General features: G+C 40.6%; 1 pseudogene; it reads right to left on the bottom strand.

The window, feature by feature from the left end:
* Nucleotides 1-1,951: 1,951 nt before the first annotated feature.
* Nucleotides 1,952-3,103, bottom strand: LOC115571518 (putative nuclease HARBI1; annotated as a pseudogene).
* Nucleotides 3,104-6,029: the final 2,926 nt, after the last annotated feature.

Genomic DNA, 6,029 nt, shown 5'->3' with positions numbered 1-6,029 from the left:
CACCTCACTTTGATTTTTTTTTTTTTAAATTGACTTGGGCTGTTAAAGTAAATATTAATTCAGTGGCTACTTCAAATAGTAATGTAAACCCCTAATCAAATTCTGTTTTAACACGTCCTCCCACTTAATACACCACTTAGTTGATACAATGTTTACAGATTTTTATATTATATGTAGGCTACATTCAAAATGTGACGATGTGTACAGGAACACTCAATAAAATACTAAGTTAAAAAAAAATTAACATTTAAGTTCTGCTCAGCCAACAGAAAGAAGGCAGAGGCCCGAAAAACAGGGGGAAGGGCCACCTCTACCACCTCTGACGGAGGCTAAGGAGATGGCCCTCAGCCAAAACTATGGCCGACCGGTGGCTGAAGGCATGCCAGGGGGAAGCTCATCTGAGCCTGTCACCCCCCATGACACAAGTGCCTACATCAGATGTAAGTACACACTTGTGTCTTTTTAAAAAAATTAAAAAATGTGTATGTATGTATTAGGGCTGGGTATCACCAGGTACCACGCGATACGATACTATCACGATATTTTGCCCACGATAACGATAATATCACGATACAGTGATTCTGCGATAATCGATATATTGCAAGAAATTTCATCTACGTTACATCACGATATCTGTGTCAATGAAGAAATTCAGAATTTATTGACTGCACTGAATCCATTTCACAGGAATGACAAAACATTGTCAATCAATTTCACATAAATGACAGCCAAGTAAACAGAAACAGTGTCTCTTCTTAACACACACACTGACTACAACTATCATTAAATATCTATATGCGTGGGTTTCAAAACTACTTAAACCATTTTTTAAATTTTATTTGGTTGTATACCGATGTTTGAATAAAGATAAAGCTGTCCTCTGAAGAGGGGTGGAGGTGGTGGGCCAAAAAAAAAAAAAAAAAAAGAATTTTTTTTTTTTACATTTTTTAATATCGATATTTGGCACCAGTGTATCGATAACGTACCTCAAGACGAAATATCGCGATATATCGTAGTATTGATATTTTGGCACACCCCTAGTATGTATGTATATTATTCCTCATTTTTATATCTATCCCCACCCAACAGTTGAGGATGGTGTCATTTGCGTAGTTCAGCCTCCGACTGAAACAATTGAGCACCCTGAAGCTGTAAGTATTCCATACTCAGACCTTGCTCAGATGGTAGTTCAAAGTAATCTTAAACTGTTTCTTTTCCTGCATCACAAGGAGGAGGAGGATGGTGATGATGATGAAGAAACGCTGTCTGCTGCCACCACAGGGAGAGATCCAGAGAGGCCTTCTGAGGTGTGTCTAAATATTATGTATAGCTACTGGCAGTGGTCTACCCAATCACATTCCTTTACATTGTCCAGTGGAATATAGTTTGACATGTAGCCTACACTGAAGTGATGAGCATGGATAGTGGACAAATAACTAGCACATTCTTGTCTTTCAACAGAACATTGCTGGGCATCACAAGGAGGGTCCTTCCACTTCCACAGCACAGCTTGATACAGTGAGAGTTTCGGTCAATAAGATGTTAAATCTGTATGTAGAACTGTAGCAATTAAATGTTGTCCATATGTTTCCCAGTTACCAGTTAAGGAGTTATATGGAGTGCATCTAATGAAGACAATCGAAAAAACGGAAAAGAAAATGGTCTACCTGGATCGTAAAATAAGAAAAACTGACCTTGAAATTCTATTAATGGAATGCCAGTTAAGGCGGGTGCATTGGTGAAATAGGTGAATATGTTAATGGTTGGAACTATATTACAAATCCTACCTGTTGCTTTCGTACTTGTAGGGAATAAAGAAGAACCAAATCACATGTGAATTTGTCTTTATTTGACTGTTTGAATCAAAAGTAATTCCTGGTAATTAGGTCCCTTACAGCCCTTCCATCCCGGACATCTGCAGGCTGGATGGGGTGGTCATCCTCTGGGTAATTTATTTGTAGGGCAGGTGTTGCTCTCCTCTAATAATTGCAATATTATGGCGAACAACACAGGCCACAATGATGTCACACGCCCTTTCTGGGGTGACCCTGAGCCTACGAAGGCACTGGAATCGGGCCTTGAGCATCCCAATGGTCATTTCCACCCTGGCTCGTGTCCTGCAGTGGGCTACGTTGTAGCGTTGCTGTGGGCCGGGCTCAGGGTCAGGGTAAGGGGTCAGCAGATGGGGTTGGCAGGGGTACCCTCTGTCTCCGAGTAGGTAACCATCGAACTCTCCTATGATAATACAAGATACAGTTTAATGTTTCAGTTGCAATAGGAGGAAACAAAATATTGATCATAGGATATAGCTTTACTGTATATAAACTCACCACGGGCAAATCTATCACTCAGTGTAGACTCACGAAAAATTCCGAGAGTCATGCACAGACCCAGGCCACTTTGCTTCCACATTGTTTATCATGTTGGCTGCATCACATATGATCTGCACAGTGGGGAACAGTAATTAGCTGCCTTAGCTGTACTGAAGTATATTTCATCTGAAATGTTAAAAGCTACTATTTAGGCTTACCTGTACATTAATGCTGCGGACAGATCGCCTATTCTGATAATCTCCTTCATTTATTGAAGGAGCTATTATGGGAATGTGTGTGCCATCGATGCAGCCAATCACACCTGGAAACCCTAAAATATGTTCAATTGACTGATTAGTGCTTAGAGTCTCAAAGCTTTATGATGCGTAAAGTAGGCGTTTCAGTGCCTCTGTCACATTTCTGACAGCCGGACAGACAGTCGCCTTGGACACTTGCTCTGCATCACCAATGTTGTATAAAAAACTGCCGTTGGCCAAAAAAACAAAGCGCAATACAGAGAATTTGTTTGGAACTGAGTGCATTTCCACGATGTGTCATGTGAGCCATGTGAGGGCGGAGAATATTGTTTAAATAAATCATTGATGGTGCAGAGAAACGGAAACGCTCAAATAGATACTCATCAGGGAATGATAACACATCCAATCGGGGTCTGATAATCCTCTCCCGACGGAGATTTCTGCGGAGTATTTGCGCTTCAACATCAACCGGCTCCTCGAGAAACGGACATGCCATGTCTGCCACTGCCTTCAGTCTGCAGGCTTCAATTTAAGAGCAGGGGAAACTCAGGGTTAGTTGAAGCAAACCTGCCAGCGAGCAGGTTAGTTTCATGGAGTATGTTGCCCGGGTAACTGACTCAGAGTTACGCTGAACTGGCTTTGTGAAACCGGAAAACCTGAGTTTCCCTCATCTCAGGGTTAACAAACTCAGAGTTTTCACAAAACCCGCTTTCTGAAACGGGCCCCAGATCTGCTCAGCTTGAAGGAGGACATGTTGTTGTTGTTGTTATCAGACTCTATGGTTTCTATAAGTTCAAAATGTTCCTGTTCCAAAAGAAGCGCATGTTTGGCAGTCTAAACATACCCCAAAACTTTCAAAACTCTGCACACACATCACATCTAGTGAAAATGGTTGGGTGTGGGTGTGGCCAGGGGTCTCCATAGTACCCCCTAAGGCCGGGTCATGTGACAAAAAACCTTCCTTTGAGTTTCATGAAATTTGCAGGTTTCATCGATATAGCCAGGAATTAATTTGGGTATTTTTTTTGCCCCAACAGGAGGTCAGGCCTGCACTGATTGTCATTATTCAGACACTGTTTAGAGAACTTTAGGATGTTCACAGAGTCACCAAATTTGGCACGTAGGTTCAAACTAATGAGTACTTTAATTTGATACCACAACTGCTCTCAGGTGTGACACAACAGCTCAGTAGTGCCCCCTAATGGCTTTATTCCCATTTTGTACGTACAGAGAAACTCCTACACACTTGTCCGACAGCTCTCGCACCTCAGACTTCACATTCAGTCAGTATCATCCTCAGATCTTGATGATGAAAAACTTTAAAAATCTTTCGCTTCTATTAGCGCTGGTAGTTGTGGCAGTGTGGTCGATTTTGATGCTTCCCCTTAAAGCAGGAAGTCCTTATGACTCCAACATACACTTTCCCATCTACACCAAATTGTGCACACATCTAGAGGGTTTTGCCCTGAATATGTCTATGCATCAGTACTGTACATCATACACTACAACATGGCATATAATTGATGGGTGATCTCTAGCGCCACATCGTGGACACAGGCAGGACGTAAAAACAATAAAATGCAAATACAAAGATATAACATTCAGTATAAATAAGTACAAGGTCATGCATCGCACATTTCCTTAATCTTGCACAAAAAGAACGATTTTAGGGAGAGATCTGAAACCTACGGAGCCCCGTAAGGGAAAAAAAAAAACATGTACTTTTGCGAGATCCCGCTAAATTTTAGCGAGATCTTGCAAAAATGTTTTAAATTAGGTCAATGTATTTCCAGGCCAGGTAAACCGAAAACAAAACAAACAAATACAAACACGGAGCGTGCACACCTGTGGGAGAGGTTTATAGAGCTTTATTTTGAGATTGGCCTCAAATATAAAGACATTAAATCAGTGCTTAGCAATAGACACGGTTTTCTCATAGGTGAGAGACATCTGAAGAATCTTGTCGCAAAGCGTACTGGTTGAATTCATTAGCAACCAACTGCAATACTCTGAACAGCTTAACGGGTACCGTTGGAGGTACGCCAAATGTAACGTTATGATTGTTGGTCTGATCTCAAATGTATTTAAGAGCGAGGCCATGAAAGACTTAAAAGGAAGTAATTTGATTTGAAAATCAATTAAACAACTATTGGGGAGCCAATGTAGAGAGGTAAGCATGGCTCATAATTTGTTCATGCATTTAGGTCGGGTAATGATTGTACCAATGCACTATTGCCGATGAAGCCCTAGAAATATTTAGGGACTTTCTGTGGGTTTGTGCCAAAAATACCAAGTCAGTCTGTCTGAGGGCTCAAGACATCAACTACATGACAGACCCTCGGGACAGCTCAGTTCAGGAACCAAAACCACCAGGTTGGGTGCAGGGAAAGCAGGAGTTTTCTCAAAAGGATTGGCAAAGGCACAAAGCACAGTGACATCTGGTGGTATACAAAACATATAGCAGTCCTTTAAGACTGGAGCTGAAGCGCTACATAAAATCTAGAATACTATTGCTCTTAAGTGCTGCAATAACACACTATTTTGCAATGCTGCAGTGCAATAATAAAGACATCTACATATGTCTATACATGTTTACGCTAAATATGAATGTACCTTATTGGTGTGGCATTGAGCCCAGTGTCCACTGTGGACCAATGTATTTATACCTCAAGTTGTTTATATTACATTTTTGGGAGTTGAGTGGGACTCTTTAAACTACCAAACTACAACACTCAACAATGACTTACAAAGGTTTGCGTTACATATTTATTTTACACCGCACCCCAACATTTTTGCATTGCGGGTTGTAAAATAGTTCAAAAGAAATCCTTCTCAATAAGCTCATTTTAAAATTCTGCCCTTTTTGGGAGGTTTTCTGCCATTTTTCATGCATTGTCGTGGTTTGCACCTGTCAGTTTGGTACTAAATTCTCCTTGACATATGATTGCTCTGACCAAGTTCGGCGACAAGCAGCAGCTTTTCTTTCATCCTCTTTCTGTTGTTTCTATCTCAGCTAATTTCCCATATTTTGAACACAGTGATACATTGCAAACATATCAGGCTGTTCATTTCACATATTATTTAAAAATGATGAAATCACATTTTTGCAAAACAACATCGGTGACTTGGTTTAGTTTTTAGTGATGAACACTGCGTCAGGTGTCAGGTCACATTTCTTTGTAATTCTCTGCTCATTAGAATATTTCTAATTTTTATTTACTTTACTCCTCCATGGCAGTACATTGAATATCCTTCCTTTGTGGGAAAAAACAAGGATTTAACTTAGGATTTAGGCCTCATGAAACACTGATCATTTGTCCCCATTTTCTGAGATTTCAAAGACCAAACAACTAATCAATGAACTGAGAACATAACAGAGTGATAAAAAATGCAAAACGTTTGCAGCACATTGCAGCCCCTGTGCGGTCTGACAGACAGAGAGAACTCGTGCCTTTTACTC

This window comes from Sparus aurata, chromosome 20 (assembly GCF_900880675.1).
Source record: "Sparus aurata chromosome 20, fSpaAur1.1, whole genome shotgun sequence".
Lineage (NCBI taxonomy): Eukaryota > Metazoa > Chordata > Actinopteri > Spariformes > Sparidae > Sparus > Sparus aurata.
The sequence above is the reverse complement of the archived record's forward strand: the minus strand, read 5'-3'. Positions and strand labels throughout refer to the sequence as shown.